This window comes from Dunckerocampus dactyliophorus, chromosome 17 (assembly GCF_027744805.1).
Source record: "Dunckerocampus dactyliophorus isolate RoL2022-P2 chromosome 17, RoL_Ddac_1.1, whole genome shotgun sequence".
NCBI lineage: Eukaryota > Metazoa > Chordata > Actinopteri > Syngnathiformes > Syngnathidae > Dunckerocampus > Dunckerocampus dactyliophorus.
This window is the reverse complement of record NC_072835.1, coordinates 1,505,381-1,522,694: the sequence shown is the minus strand read 5'-3', so window position 1 is coordinate 1,522,694 and position 17,314 is coordinate 1,505,381. Positions and strand designations below refer to the sequence as shown.

Sequence of the window (17,314 nt, the reverse complement as noted above, 5' to 3'; positions counted from 1 at the left end):
AAATCAGGCTGAGGAAAAGTTAGAACATTATGGGAATCAAGTCATAATATTACAAAAAGAACATTTATGAAGGTTATTTAAAAAGAAGATTCGTAAAATTTAAAGAAAAATAGCAAAAATGGAACAATTTGCAGTAATTTTACATGAAAAAAGTGAAAACATTAAGAGAGAAAAAATTGGACACTTAACGAGAAAAAGTCATAACTTTTTCGACAATATAAAAAGTCATGTCATTTTAGTAGCATTAAGTTGAAAGGTTAAAGATGTCACTTTTTAAAAGTCAGAATTTTATGACAAACAAAGCAATGAATAAAGTTGTATTTTTGGGGAAATCAGGTTGTGGAAAAAAATCATGTCAAAATATGATGGGAATAACATCATAATTACCAGAAGAAAATGTACAAAAACAGCAGCAGCAGTAATGGAAGAAACAGCTGTTATTTTACCAGAATAAAGTCAAAATATTAAAGAGACAAAAGTTGTCATGTAACGAGAAAAAGACAATTTGCAAGGACATGGTTGTAATGCTGTGAGGGGGGAAAAGGAGCATAAAGTTGAAATATGAAAGAAAAAATACTTTTTTAAAAAATAGTTGTAATATTAAGAGAAGCAAACAAAGCAAAATAAAAGTTGTCATTTGTGGAAAATTAGGTAGAGGAAAAAATGAAACTATTATGAGAATAAATTTCCCATTCGCCATTCAATGCCTGTTTCTCACAAAATCCCTGAAAAAAATGGAGGAATAACGAGTGTAGGCAGCCCCAGCTGGCGTACCAAATACCCTATAGTTAGCACTTCTGTTAAATGGGGGGGTGGAGTAAGGAGAGCAACACAAACTGGGTCACATGATGGAGACGTAGGAGACAAAACCTTGACAAATGAGGAATAAAAATGCAATGAAAACACGCCATAAACACGAGCTTGATACAGCATTGGCTGCACTTGCTAACATGTAAATGCCCCCAAAAGGGGATAGAAATTGGACAGAGTTGATGAAAGCACACCAAACTACGCAGTCAGCGAGGCGAGCTCAAAGCTCACGCTGACAAACTGAGTTCTAGAAGCGAGGCGTGACCTGTAAATGAACTCGGTGAGTAAAACGTGTCCCTGGGGTCTGAGAAAAATCTATCATCTCCCTCGCTTATTTGCTACGCTTTTGAGAGAAGACGCTCGCTTTTGAAATTGCTGTTTTTAGTGACGTTGGCGGGGGGGGTGACCTCCTTCCTCACAGACGTGAGAGCGACCTTTGACCCGTCCCTGGCTGTAGATGAGGCTGCCCCCGTGTACACGCTCACCGCTTCACAGAGGACATCTTTGTACACGCAGTCGTCACTCGCTATATCGGGGGTTTTCAGAAGTGAATAAATTGATAAATGGTGGCTTTTTGGTGGTAGACTATGGTCTATTATTAGCCAAACATACGGAAATACCAGTCATATGCAGTATTCTGGTCACCAGGCGCCAGTAATGACACTAAACATTGATGAGGCATTAGCTTAACACTGCATCAAGTCATGAAGTTAGCCATGGCACATCCCACATGACAGGGTGAAAAAATGTTCTCCTATTCTGTGTGGAAGTGGTACATTTTCGGCTTCTTAGGTTTAGAAGAAATAAATTTGAGGCCATGTGTTATAAACAATGAATAACAGGAGTTTAAAGGTGACTATAGGGGTGTTATTTCATGTCTACAGGGCTCTAATCATGTTAAAAACCGTATTTAGAAGGCAGTAAACAGGTTTTCTATTTCTTATTTTCTCTTTTTATGTCTATACTATACTATATTGGCTAGTCGAAATGTAAAGGTGACTATATGGGTGTTATTTCATGTCTAGGGGGCTCTAATGTTAAAAAAAAACATATTTATAAGGTGCTAAACAGGTTTTCTATGTCTTATTTTCTCTTAATATGTCTACTATATTGGCTAATAGAAATGTAAAGGTGACTATAGGGGTGTTATTTCATGTCTAGAGGGCTCTAATAATGTTAAAACGTGTATTTATAAGGTGCTAAACAGGTTTTCTATGTCTTATTTTCTCTTATTATGTCTACTATATTGGGTAATAGAAATGTAAAGGTGACTATAGGGGTGTTATTTCATGTCTAGAGGGCTCTAATAATGTTAAAACGTGTATTTATAAGGTGCTAAACAGGTTTTCTATGTCTTATTTTCTCTTATTATGTCTACTATATTGGGTAATAGAAATGTAAAGGTGACTATAGGGGTGTTATTTCATGTCTAGAGGGCTCTAATAATGTTAAAAGGTGTATTTAGAAGGTGGTAAACAGGTTGTCTATGTCTTATTTTCTCTTATTATGTCTACTAAATTGGCTAATAGAAGTGTAGGACGACTGTATATTTTAAAAAAGCAGGCTTCCCTACACATCTTAAACTAAAGCTAAGCTGTAAGTTTGATCCTGTTGTTTTTCTCCAGCAAAAAAAATGTGATTTAAAATGTGATGTTTCCTCCACACAAAGTCTATGACATCACACCGCTAATCGCCTTCATTAGCGCTTACTTCCCTTTGACAGCCATTTCCAGCTCTGCCCCCCACACACAAAAACACTTAACACAGCAGCAGCACCTCTTTCAAAAGGTGCCTTTTACTCCCTCAGGCTCATGCCGATTATACACTCTACGACTAATGCAATGATTGTTCTCACACTATCCAATTTCCTCCCGTGCGTGTGCACTTGCATACATGCATGCGTGCACGCAAACATGACATCATCTTGCCGCCATGAGGTCTGTTAGCGCAACAGATGGCTCCAAAGAGTTGATTTATCATTGAAAGCGCGCCGGATGAAGAAAGGGAGAGGAAACACATAATAGCAAAAGAATGATGACCTCTGCCAAGGCCGAACAATCCTAATTAGGAATCAGCACCGATCTGAGAGAAAAAAAAGACGTCATCTTTTCTGCGAGACCAAGACAAAGCGGTCCGAAGTGAGTTATTCCTCCCTTGATTGACTCTTGCGGGTAGCGGCAAGATTTTCTTGCTCGCCGTGGAAGTGTTCAATCCCAATGTCTCACATGGTTCTCATAAAAAGAACCCGTCGGCCGGTTTAGCGTCGCACTTCCGAGCAGACACTCGCTAGAAATTACAGCTCTCCCGGGAATTGTACACGAACGCTGAGCGATGCGTTCAAGGAGACATGAACTGACGCTCGCGATCACAAAGGAAACATGCAACTATGCAATAATGACACCCCCTAGTGGCTGGCGAACACATTGGACGCTAACCCTAATCAATTTCAGTTGATTGGCTCGCTCCGCTCTCATCACAGCTGTTGGCAATTGCCTCATTTCCACCAGATGGCGACAGTGTTAGCTTCGCTATCATGTCATCCACCTGCGTTTGGAAAAAAGGAAATCGGAAGTACGAAGCTTGACGACCGTGTACGCTAACCTTCGCTGCTCCTCCCATGAAAACTTTGCAAGCAAAAAACAACCAAAACCGACATTCAGAGCTTCTAGTTGACATGAAACTGCCGTGTTGGTTATTTCGACAGCACAAAGCCAGCAGCTTGCTCAATGGAAGCCTTCCGAGGGGACAAGGTCGACCAAAAAGTAGTGTTTTCAAATGATACAAATATTTTACAGAATAAACAGCTGAGTGTGGGCATCGTCGTACATTAACCAAAATCGAGGTTGGAGGTTCAATTGATCGGGATTTTAGCCCCGCGAGCTACAATGTATGCTTACAAAAAAAGCTTTGATGACATCAACAAGCTACGGCGGCGCTAATTCCCAGGTCCAGCGCGACCTTGTGTCTCATCGAAACAGACGCTAACTGGATCCATTTTTCCCATATTTTATGATTAACACAAAGCACGTTTTTATAGTTTTACCATTACAGTTTGACACGCACTAATCAATTCCAAATGCATATCAGTTAGAGATGCACGATATCGTTTTTTCAAACCAATAGCGGCACTGATAACATTCTGCTTCACTTTTGTTATATCTAGTTTTGTTACTTAGCTTTAAGTGTACTTTGTGCCCACCTGGAGGTACGAAGGACTGGATGTGACCAAGTGTAGCTGCTGAAATATCACCACATCACTACTATCTAGAGTGGGAGGAGCCACCTGGCGCGGCCCAGCAGGGTGCGCTGTAGTCGGGCACATGCTCCGGGCAGCCGGTGTGACGCCACGGAGGTTTCTGGTAAATCTTGTGCACTTTTCAAAAGTGCGTTTCAGGTGGCTGATCAGGATGTTTTGTGTGCTCCACAGTGTTTTTTCACCCTCATTTCCAAGTGAGCCAGACAGGCTGGAGCGCTTCTTTTGCTCACCTGCACAGTACCGGGTCATTTCGCCTCTTTGGAGCTGATCAGAAAAAGTTGCACTGTTACAAGAATAAAGTCCAAATATTATGGGAATAAAGTCATAACTACGAGAAGAAAATTGATAAGAAGAAAGTTGGAAAAAACACAACAAAAGAAATGCAGATGTAAGTTTATGAAAATAAATACAGTAATAATCTCGCCTGCATGGCGCGTTTAAAACAAAAATATAATAATTCCAATAGACCCTGAAGAGGCTCCTTTCCATCATGGACAACCAGCATCATCTTCCAACAGTGGCCGATTACTACCACTGTCCTGCTCAACCGGAAGATTCATTCCTCCCCCCTGCCATGCGGCTTTTCAACACAACAGCAGGGGAGCCATAAAGACACACACAGGACTGGACCTTATTGTGAATAATTCTTATTATGTATTATCTATCTATCTATCTATCTACCTACCTATCCAATGCAAATGCATATAAATGATGAATGAAAGGGTTAAATTAACATTTAAGGTTACTTTTACCTTCATTGAAGACGTGATTGTTGATGTGAGCGTTCCCAAAGACAGCATGTGGCAGGGAGACACCACACGGACACCACCTTCCTGTTTTGCCATGACTTATTTCTTCAATTCAATTGTGTTTCTCACCTCAATAACCAAAAATGGAGCCAAAGAATGCTTCAAGTGGCAGCCTTTTGATAAAGAGGGTGAAAAACACGATTGAACTGAATTGAGCTCTAGAAATAAGTCATGTCAAAACAGGAAGGTGGTGTCTGTCAAGAATCAGGTCTTCTGTGAAGGTAAAAGGAACCTTAAATGTTCAGTCTGATGAAATCGTAGATGGGCTCCATAGCCGACTTCCGCTTCCGGTTGCCACTTTGTTAGCAAGCTAGCTTCTTTGTTGGACGCTAAGGACGTTTTGTGATGAAAATACATGCGCTGAATGGCACGCTAACTAGAAAAGATACACAAGCTGAGGAACAATGTTGGTGTAAATGAACAGAACGTTCCACTGTACTCACTTGACGACGTCCCATTGCATTCATCGACGTGAACTTGCCACAAAAGTTAGCGACGCAAGTTAGCGACATAACCTTGATGACATGACATGTCAGGGTTTCAGGATGTGCTGGCAGACCAGTGTCTCATATTTTGAAAACCCATATTGTCATTTTATGCGTGTTATGGAAACAATGAATGGCCTGCAGACCCTTATTTGTCCAGTCACGGCACGCCCGTGGATCAGGATCAGGAACAGGAACAGGAACGCCATCGGGAGACAGATGGCTGACGGTAAGCCAAACATAAACCCAACTGGAAGGAGTCTCGGTAGAGACGTAAATAAATATTATTACACGTGTCGACTTGGTGTTTGAAAGCAACCTCACGTCAGAGTGGGACTGATGATGACTCAGAGGGACGGATGGAGGTCAGAAGCGGCCGTCGGGGTAAATGATCTCTGGGGCGACGAGAGCAGGAAGCAGAGGGGAGTGTGTTTGGAGGGGGGTGCCTCTTTTGCAGACGCCTGCCCCCAGGAGATGGATTGCAGATGTCTGACCCAGCAGCGCTGCTGTTACTTGTCAAACTAAAAGCCTCGCATTCGCCTTTGAGTCCTTCTCAGGCTGGTTTTCACGTACGGCTTCTCCGCTAACCATACTGTAAATGTAACACTTCACTGCAGCTTGCTTCTAGCATGCAGACGTCACCATGAGACAACGGAATGGCGTGAATCCTGCTCCAGTACGTTACAAACCCGTTGGCAGGCTGGCAACAGGTGGCGCTACCACAGCCTCTTTGGCCTATCGCGAGCCTGGACAAAATCATTTTCGGAAAAGTCACACTCGGAAATCATGCTAATGAGACGATACAACAACAACAAAAAATGCTGTTTAAGAGTTTCCGGAAAAGTCGTGAAGTGACTAAAAAACAACAGTTTCCGTGTAGATGATCACAAAAAAAGAGAATCAGCACCTCCGAGTCCGAGTCCGAGTCCACGCTTCTCGCTGGTCAAGATGCCTCCCTGACGCCTCCCCGGGGAGGTGTGGACCCCGCCCAGGGATGTCCAACATGCAGCCCGGGGGCCATTTGCGGCCCCCAGCTACTTGTTTTTGTCAGACCGCAGCACATTATAAAAATACAATTTAACAATAAAACAACAAAAACCAACAAAAAAGGCCAACATCAGCAGTCATTTTTTACAAGAATGAAATGAAAATATTAATTCAAAAAAGTTGCAATGGAACGAGAAAAGGATGGAATATTATTAGGGAAAAATAGCACCTTTTTAAAAAGTCGTTACGTTCTGAAAACAACAAATAAAGTTGTCATTTTTGGACAATTAGGTTGCAGAAAAAGTTGTTATGCTACAAGAATAAAGTCCAAATATTCTGGGAATGAAGTCATAACTACGAGAAGAAAACTGACAAGAAGAAAGTTGAGAAAAACAGAAGATATGCGGCTGTGATTTCATGAAAATAAAGTCATACTTTAAGAGAAAAAACGAGAACAAAAGTCACAATTTTTACAAGAATACACTCGTAAGCTATTTTGGTTGAGTCCTTTTAGTTGCCTACGGGGGAAATACATTTTTGGAAGTTGTAATATTAGGAGACAAAACAAAGTAGTAATTTTTGGAAAATTTGGTTGGGGAAAAGGTTGTGATATTATGGGAATAAAGTCCAAATGTTATGAGAAGATTATTTATGAAGAAAGATGAAATATTTGGAAAATAAAAACAAAAAGAGTGAAGTTGATTTTAATAATAGTCTTTTTTCACCTACATGACAACGCTGAAATGCAGTCGTATTTAACTTCTTAGCATATCTTTACTAAATATCAAAGTGCGTCCTTTCATTTTTCACTATGTGGCCCCGCTGGAAAAGGTTTGGACACCCCCGGCATAACCGATTACTCAACGAATGGAAACAACAAGCTTCAGAGAAAATGATCGTCAGTTGCAGCCCAAGTGCGATGTTCTGTAGTCAAGACGTTATTTATTCTTCGACAAACTGTTCTATCTACCCCTCACGGCCAAAAAATTGGAATTAGCTACCGAGGATGGAAGGAAATAACCTGGAAAAAGTCGCCCCGCCACTTCCTGTCAAAGTCAGTCAACAAGTTTTGGGAAGACATCTTGTTTCGAGTCACAACAGGTCCACGCTGTGTAAAAAGGAAGTCCCCCGGCAGCCCTGAGGGCTAACGCGATACTATTTTATGTTGGCTACGCGTGTGGAGTCCCACGGGCGCTGTAACGTTACCCCCAGTCCCGTCTAGCAGCACCGTCACCCTCAACCGGAGAGTCGTCATGCTGCAAATCAAGTCACAGCTGTGCAGACAATTAGCCAGCGGCCCGGTGGGCATTACAGCAAATTAAGCAGGCAAACGCCTTGAAAAGAGTCGAGTCGACTTTGTTCGGATTTGTGCTCCTTTGGGGGACGAACGGGTGAACAACTCCATGAAGTCTGTGCGTTCTAAAGATGTAAACTCAGCTAAAAAGAGTTAAGCAGTTAAGAATGCACATATAAAGGCTTCTGTGAGCTGCATATGAAGCACATTGTTGATATTATTATTGTTATTGTTGTTAACATTGTTACGCCCGAGAACTACTTTACTGGCGTAGTGACACCTCGCCACACCACAGTGGCTAGCCTCTAGCCGGTTAGCCACTAGCTTCACCACACACTAGCCAAAGGTAACGCTACATATTGGAGCTGTGTTTTTGTTTTTGATGCTAGGGGTAGCGTTCCTTTCTATGTTGCTATGTGAAATCAATGCACCCAGGAAGGAAGTTCCCAAAATACTCCAAGTATTCCATGTTATCATGAACGTAGCTGTTACTACACGCTCACAGCATGGATAGAAAACCTGGTTGGAGCTTTTTGGAGGTGTTTTCATAGGTGTGTCCCATTACATGCATTCATTAGCTGCCTCTTTTTACCTGTTTTTATATCTTTAGAAGGCACACAAAAGAGAAAGATGTGTGTTCATGTCTCACATGAGGATCGTGTATGAAATTCCAAAAAAAGTGCACTTTTCCTTTAAGTTTAGAATATCTAAATAAATTGGAGAGGCTCACTAGTTAGCTTGGTGGCTTGTTGTGCTAGCGGCAAATGTCTGTTATGTCCCTGCAGCGACCCTGTCGCCTGTGCAACGTGATGTAAACAAAGACTAATAGGAGTGTGATGGTGACTATAGGGGTGTTACTTCATGCCTAAGGGGCTCTAATAATGTTCACACCCGTTTTTAGAAAGTCATAAACAGGTTTTCGATGCTCTAACTACAAAAATATTCCGTTTATTAATACTGAATCCTACTTATCGCCGTCAGGTCTGGAACCAATTAACCACCATAAACGAGGAAGGACTGTATTGTGATCTGGGGCTGCCCGATTCTGCCATGACCCCTGACCCCATGTTGCCCCATTTAAGTAGCGTAGTTGCGGACGGTTAGAAATCTCGACCCGTAAGGAGCATAAATGCTAGCAGACGTTTCATGAGCCTTTCCTTTCATACGCTGTGTCTCTCTCGTCTAAAATAAACTGAGAAGTAAGCACATTTGGAGTTCCAGCTGCAGCGCGCAGCTCAAAGGCTTTTCCATGACACGATCTGCTGTGATCACATGATGCCGCCGCCATCCGCATGCGGCCGCACACCGCAAGCTCCCTCTTTCATCCATGTCCGACATGTAAAAAGCAGCGCCAGGTGGAGGTAACAAAACCGTCCCGTCTGCAGCGCACCCCCCCAAGAGTCGTGAACCGCCGCCCCCAGACCCCCAAGCTCCCCCACAAAAGGATCTAGAAGCGCCCTGCCCCCGCCCCCTCTCCCTCCTCCACAAGTCATTCACTTCTTCTGCTTTCAAAGGGGAGTGTGCGGCAAGGGCTTTGTTTTGGCCTGGACCCCACCCTGCTCAGCCCCCGGTGAGCGAGCAAGCTCCAGGGCTGGGGAGCTGCTGGAGGTGCCCCCCAGGAGAGGCTCATCTGCGGGGGGCATGAGGGGAAGGCAGAGGAGAGAGGGGCTGCCTAATCGAATCAGAGTGCATGACTGCCCTAACCCTGTACCCTGGAGGGAAGGGTGGGGGAAGGGTGGGGGCCTGGGGGGGTCATACAAACTAAAAGCTATTTGCAGACTAGAATCAGCTGCACGCAAGTGGACGGAAAGACACTACTGGACTTTGGCACACTTCACACAAACGCGGTGATTTTGTTTGCTCTTTGGCAGCTCGAGTCAGAAACACTGATTGATGACGCAAACCAGCCCCCACGTAAAGACTGAGCGAGCATCCATTCAACAAAACACTCATTTAGCAAACGCCAAGCCATCTCTTTCAACAAGAGGGAACATATTCCATTCCTAAAAAACCATCTGTTTTGGACACCTAAAAATGGCTTGATGGGAATAAAAGCTGTAATTACAAAAGGAAAACGTACAAGAAGAAAGTTGAAATAGTTGGGAAATTTAAAACAAAACAGCAGATATAAAAAAAAACAGCAGTAATTTTACTGAATAAAGTCAAAATATTAAGGGAAAAATTACAATCTAACAAGAGTCATTTTTTACAAGACTAATGTAATATTCTGAGGGAAAATAAGAAACTTGAAATAATGAAGACACAATACCTTTTTTTATTTGGGGAAAATTAGGTAGCGGAAAAAATTTGTTATGAGAATAAAATGAAGGTATCATGGGAATAAAGGGCTTTACTGCCAATCAATACCCAAAGAAGGTCCTTTCTGGAAAATGGTGACCAAAATGACAATAAAAATACAAAACCAAAAGTTTTTATGTAAATGAGCGGCAAAGTGCACTTTTACAGCGTAGGGGTGCACGATAATTATCGGGCCAATATGAGGGACCTATGACGTCACACCCATAAATTTGACAACATCAAGGCGAGATTACCCATACTGTGCGGGTGAGCAAATCGAGCACTCCTTTTTTCTCCTCGGCCTGTCGTAACGTCCCCTGAGCTCACTTGTAAGCAAACATTCACTTTCCAAGGAAATGCTCCACACAAAAAAACTCATCAGCCACCTGAAACACCAGCGCCGTGGCGTTTGGAAAGTGCAAAAGGTTTGCCAGAGACCTCCGTGTGGCGCTCGGAGCGTGTGCCTGAATACAGTGCACCTGGCTGTGCCGCAGCAGGTGGCTCCTCCCCCTCTCAGGTGCAGCTAATGCAGTTTGTCCAGACATATAGTACAGTATACTCGCCACTCCCATACATCACAAGCAGGATTAGTGGGTTTATGATTCAAGACCAAAAGTGAGGCCTTCCGAGGAGCATGAAAGGCACTCCATGTGGTCCGCGTGCAGCAGTTTTCTAACATACTGCACTCTAGGTTCTAATTTTTGGGAGGTCAGATTTTTCCGTGCTTTGAAAGTGCAGCGCAGTTACAGCATCACACGTTTGGGGAAAAAAAGAACCTTAAACAGCTTTCCTGAAGCATCTGTGTCATCCGTCTGCCAAGAAATGGAGAGCAGGGGAGGGAGTGAGTTTACTTTTTTGTGGCCCAAAAGGAGGAGAGCAGCCTTGTGCACTGTCAGGATGAATGAAACCCTGGGTTCCGTTTCTTTTCTACAAAAGGGGCTTAGCACGGAGCCTTGAGGTACGCCAAACCGCAAGCCCTTCGGAGCGATCGCCACGACCCAAGCGTCATCACATGTGCAACGTGCATTGCTTTATTTAACATTACATGACGCCAAACACACACACGAGCTAATTACAGAACACACAGCGGCGAGCTAGACCGCACCGTGGCAACATCGCAGCTGCTTACAAAGTGTCAACAATATGCCAGGGGACAACATTTTAGCAACAATTTCAAAAGATTCCCATGGAAATTTTGATGGCCATGTCTTGTGTTGTGAACCTCTGGTCCGGTGTTTGCTAGCTGCTCCTATGTCATGCCATGTATACATTAGCATTTTCATATGAGTAAAATAGTTAATATTTTAACATGCTAACAGTTAGCCAAGGCATTTCTCTAGTGTCCCTACGTCGTGTTATGTACATTTTTGCGCTGACATCAAATAAAATAGCAAAAATGCTAAAATGCTAACTGTTAGCATGCTAGCACTAAGTACCGAAAGTGCTAAGGCAGTTCTATAATGTCCCTACATTGTGACATGTATGTATTTGCATCTAGACATGGATAAGCATGCTAGCACCTAGAAAGATAACTTAGTACGACTAGGTCCAAGGCAGTTGCACAGTGTCCCTAAAACATGCCATGTATGAATTTCCAATTAGACATTAGTAAAATAGCAAAAATCCTAACGGTTAGCATGCTAAGACCTAGCAAGATAGCACAAAGTGCCAAAAGCGTCAAGGCAGTACTGTAGTGTGCCTACATGAGTAAGGACACTACATGAGTAAATTTGCCAAAATGCTACCATGCTATCAGTTAGCATGCCAGCACCATGAGGAAAACAGTAGTGCTTGCAGGTGGTTCTCGAAACCCGACACCGAGGCCACTTTTAGGCTTTCTCCTGAAGTTACAAAAGACCAGCGACCTCTTAAGACTTTTGTTCACTGACCCTGGCAACAAATCAACACCAGGAAAGTAACCGGAGGGGTTAATGGCACTTTTTATGGCGCTTTTGTGCAGAGATGACATAAAAACAGTGTCCATTTGCAGCTACAAAAGAACCATTGGGGTGCATTTACAGCATACTATTATAAGATGACGGTCATTTCAAATGTATTGTTTTGACACTTTTTCCTCGTTAAAGGACATTATAATGTTATTGACAGGCTTTTTTTTATTTTTACATTAGAAAATAGACATTACAATTGTTTCTCTATTGCCCCATGCTAGGTACAGTGGCTACGCTAGCCAACACCAAACTGTCACTGCAATCCCCCAGGTTAATATGAGTCACTAATAAAATTGTCCCCCAATATATTAGTATGGGTGGTATGGTTATTGACCATTTATGTTCAAATAATAACGACCACAGCACGTGACGTCTCTGAAGCGCTGCAAAAAAAATTGCGTAAGGAGGGAGTGACGTTGGTCTCGCGCATGCGCAGGACCGATCGCGTTTCCAGTGACAAACAGGTAACATTAGCATCTAACCTTTGTTAGCACTTATGTCTACAAAATCTGTACTATCCAAAATAAAAATAAAAAACCTTTGTCCGCAAAAAGCAGCATAAATAACAATTAGTACTTTCCAAGGAAAATGTGTCTATTTTGTTTTTACAAAAAAACTGTACACACGTAACGTATTGCTGTGCGGAAGTGTGGCAAATTGTAGGTGCAACACCAATTTGTTTTTACGGAATACACTATAATCTGTCACCAAAACTATTCTTTACATATTTAGACGATTAACTGTTGAAAAAGCGTAAGAAAACGAGCATTTTGTGTGTGCAATTTACTACGAGTTCTCGTTTTTCCCATCATAAACTGCGAAAAACGCCACAAAAAATTGTTCTCAACCGTTCGCCTAGAATTTACTTTCGTCTTGAATTCACTCTCATGGTAATTGTAAAGAAAAGAAAATGTTGCTTTCATTTTCAAGTGTTACAAAAGCGGTGTTGGGGGAAAAAAAGCAGATGGATGGACGCCACATCCGACGAACCTTGAAGACAAAAAAACAGCCAAACTGCTCGGCTTTTTATTACCACGAGTATCCGCTCAAAGTATGGAAGTAGAAAATTCGGAAACGTAGGAAAAGTAGATGTGTGGGAAACGTAAGCAGATGTTCACTCGTTTATACACGGAAACTCAGCTTTGTAGATAGTACGATTTTAAATGAACTTACTTGGAGAATGGATAGTAAGGAAGGACGCTTGATGTCTCCGTCAAGATGAATGACTTTCTTCTCGACTTGTCGCTGGATTTTTGTCCTCCTTTTTTAGGAACTTTTTCCTCCTCCGGATCCTAATCTTTTTTGTGTGTGTGTTCCACGTCCTCCGGCGGACCGCAGAAGAATGAATGGCCACCGCCAACCTCCTCCAAGCCAGTCCAGGACCGACCGCTACTGGATGGGCGTGGCCACTCGCAGTGCCTCGTTCCTCCAAGGGAGCCAATCAGAGACCGGCTACAGGAAGGAACGAATCAGAAGCAGGCTTCTGCCAATCAGACACCGGCGGCCATGTTTGTTATTATTATTGAATGCCATGCTATCCGTGTTGTGTCGTCCAATAAGTTCACCTTTAATGTTGATATTTCTATTATTCTAGTCAAAATAAATGCACTTAATAGAGTATAGCTACACAAAGTTGGGAGGTAGCAGCCTAATTTCTTAATTATTTTCCTGTAAATAAGTAAGTAGTAATTAAATGTAAATGTACCTCCATTTAGGAAATAATATGACTCCGTTTACCAAATGATAATAATAATAATAATAATTCACAAGCCATTCATTTCACGCTTAAGCAAGGGTGTCCAAAGTGTGGCGTGGGGGCTATTTGCGACCCACAGCATGTTGTAGAAACAAACACACACAAGAAAAAGGCAAAACTGGGGAAACTAGAGCAAAAAGGCACAATGTAAAAAAAAAAATCTGACATGGTGATACCAATAATTAAACATGTACTAATAACACATAGCTTTGGTTTAAATATGCACAAGTGTTTTTTTTTTTTTTTGCCTTTTTATACAATAAAAATATATATTTAAATATCAAAGTGCCCCCCGCATCCTTTCATTTTCTGTATCCGGCCCTCGGTGGGAAACGTTTGGACACCCCAGCTCAAAAGTCACCTCGGGGTCAAAGTTATCCAGTGCGTTTATGAAGATAAAACCTTTAAAACAACCTCCTAGGCCGATGGGGAGTGGGGAATGGGGAGACAGAAAGCAAAATGACACTTAAACACGGTTTCATCAAAGTTCAATGTTTGGATTAAAGTTAATAAGGACACTGTCCACAACTTTCCACAACAGCATCAAAGACATCATTGTTCCAACAATTCCGATGGCAGCTACTTACGATATGGTCCCGTCACTTCCTGGCATGCTGGGAGAAGTTCGAAGTTCCATCATTTTGGATGAAAGTTCAAAAGGAAACTGTCCAGAAGTTGACACAACAGCATCAAAGACATCGTCGATACCAAAACACGAATCACCCCGCGCCGTTATTTCGTCTTCAAACGCCAGGCTTGCACCCATGGGGAGTCATTTTGTACAGAAAGTGGACCCGCGGGCTGAAAGAGTTTGGAGACTATAAAGAATACAGCAGAGGCAGTTTGTGGCTGTGCATCTTTAGTGTTAGATAATTAGATTGTGACCATGAAAGGTTCCTAACAGGGTGAACAGTTGCCTCATTCAAAGTCAGTTGACTGTATTGGGAAAATGTGGTTTAGTTTTTTTTTTTTTTAGCTACCCAGAAAGATGTCTTGAATGTCTCAAAAGCAGCTGAAAGCGATATTAGTCATCTTTGTTGTCTGGCGGCTGTGTAAAGGCGTGGTTTAACACAGTATTATGTGCACACCCAGACAGCCCGCGTGTCGCATTCCCTCTAAATCGTGGCCTTAACCTTTATCGGGAGGCTAACAGCTGATAGCGTCTGCGAGATAGCTCACATTCCCAAGTCGATACACACACACACATGCACATCAACCCTGAGGTCGTACTGTGTTGGGGAACCTTCATAGCTTCAATTGCTGCTTAAAACTATTACTTTCAAATGGAAATGTCCTTTTTTTTTGTTTACGCTCTTTGACCCTCGGCCCATGCAGCAATGGTTGTGGAGCCACAAGCGGGAACAAATATTGAGGAGAAATGGAGAACGAAAAGGGTATTTTAATGGTTAAGTTTAGCTTCCAAGGCCTGGCAGACGGCTCTGGCAACAAAACCAAAGTTATTTGTATCTACTGTCGCCGTGAGGCGACTGCCATAGAGACGTGAGAAGTTACTGGAGCACTGCCGGTATTTATTTTTATTATGCAGCGGTACCTTGGCATGCGAGTGTTTTTCAGATGCGAGCCGTCACTCGGCTGATTTTTTGCTTTGAACTGCAAAATGAAGTCAAATTTGGGTTACGAGCTGTTAGTTACCAGCAGGCATAGCCAAGGACAGCTATTTGGGGGCTTATGTCAATGTGACTGAAGACAACAATGGATGTTTCCCACGTTTCAGGTTTCATTGAACCTTTTCAAACCAATTAATAATGAAAACCAAAGTACTATACTTGTATTATACACTTGAAGTGTATTTACTTATACGCGTACCTACTGTAAGTAGTAGTGATGGCTTCATTGCGTGTGGTCGTCTTCATGTTTGTCACATCTTGCCTCCTCTGTCCTGCTTCAGTCAATCTACGGAGGGAGGCTCTTCACACTGTCTTTCAGGGCCCCGCCCAACAAACACACACAAACACCCCCCCTTCTGATGTGCCACATAGCTTGATCACAGCTGAAACAACAAAGGCGGGAGAGGGCGGAGGGTGAGGCCGTGGAGTATGAGCAGAGAAGCGTGTCGTCACCGTGTGAGGTTGCCTCGCTTCGGATGCGCTCAAACAGGGGTGTCCAAAGCGTGGCCCGGGGGCCATTTGCAGCCCACAGCTGTTTTTTAAATGAAAGAAAGACGTTTTTTAAAATGAAAAACAAACAAAACAACAAATAAAGTTGTGTCAAAATATGATGGGAATAAAGGGACAAAGCTGAGATGAAATATATATGCAATGCTGCACTCGCTGTCGAATCCCGCACCCCAACCCTGACGAGCTGAGGCCGGACTGAAACGCTATAGTTAGCATGCTAACACCTAGCATGACAATGCTAAGTGTCAGTGTAAGATAATACCTGAAAGAAATGGCTAAAATGCTAACATGCCAATGTTAGCATACTTGCAATGCTAACATGCAAACTGTTAGCATGATAACACCTAACACAAAACTACTGTCTATGTAAGATTATGCTTTTGAAAATAGCAATAAAAACTGAATACAGTATGTTAATTTTAACATGCTAGTAATGCTAACATGCTTGCTGTTAACGCTGAACATGAAAACAATGTCTATCTAGGTTTGTAACTTTGAAAATAACAAAAAAGCTAACATACTAAAAGCTACATATATATGTACTGGATATCTATATGCTGTATATATAGCTACTTAGCATATCTACAAAATGTCACAAGTGTCACAATGTTTGGACACCCCTGGATTAATGAATCAATGAAGGTGTGTATTGATTAGCATGCTCACGTAGGTTTCCTTCCTGGTAAGCGTTGATTGTCATCCGCCTCGCTCTCCTGCAACTCCCTCGACACGGCAGGTCAGAGGTCGCCGGTCCGCAATAGGAGGGAGCCGCGCCCCCGCTCACGGCGAGCCTGCTTCTGGCGGGAGGTCAAACGCTAGGGGCCAGGGGTCAGGGGTCAAAGCGCATCTAGGTATGAAGGAAATGAGCTGCTCGCTCCTGCTCGGATTCCAAATGATCCAGATGAGCGGTGGGTGAGCAACATGCCAGATGCCAGACGTGCACGCACAAATTCCTCGCTTGATGGTCACAGTAAAGGCGCTAACCCATTTACAAGCAGGACAATAAAGTCTTCCTGCATGTTTACTGTGAGCTTGCTTGCTTCAGGTTGGGGCTTTTTTGGTCACCTTCTGGAAAGAACATGTGAGACCATGGACCATAAAAGTACAAACAATAAGCTAATTTTTGAAAATTATCATGTATATTTATTATACTTATTTTTACTATGTTTTTGTAGTATTTTTTATTATCATATATAAATATTTGAAGGAGATATTTATTTTTTTTACTATTTTCTGTCGTATTTTCTTTAGTACCATATATATTTCATGGATACATTTTAAGGAGATATTTATTTTTAATATTTTTTGTACTATTTTTGAAGCATCACATATTTAATGACATTTATTTCATATAAACTTTTTTGTATCATACAGTATATATAAAAAAAACATCATATATTTAATGATACTCATTTCATACAATTATTTGAAGGAGATATTTTTTATATTTTTTAGTATATGTAAATATTATATTTAATTATATTTCATATACATATTTGAAAATTATATTTATTTTTATTTTTTATTATAAG

At 42.1% G+C, this 17,314-nt stretch overlaps 1 protein-coding gene across 9 annotated transcripts in view; it reads right to left on the bottom strand.

Annotated features, from left to right (window-relative positions):
• lhfpl2a (LHFPL tetraspan subfamily member 2a) overlaps nucleotides 1–17,170 on the bottom strand; it is a 42,466-nt gene extending 25,296 nt beyond the window's left edge. For 2 of the 9 annotated variants that reach the window (XM_054757161.1, XM_054757162.1), the window contains exons 1-2: nucleotides 15,472–17,170; nucleotides 13,062–14,445 (exon numbers count right to left, since the gene is read on the bottom strand). The gene's annotated coding sequence lies outside the window, so the exon portion shown is untranslated. The remainder of the gene's footprint in view (nucleotides 1–13,061; nucleotides 14,446–15,471) is intronic. The other 7 variants (XM_054757157.1, XM_054757159.1, XM_054757158.1 and 4 more) reach the window with 7 other exon arrangements.
• Nucleotides 17,171–17,314: the final 144 nt, after the last annotated feature.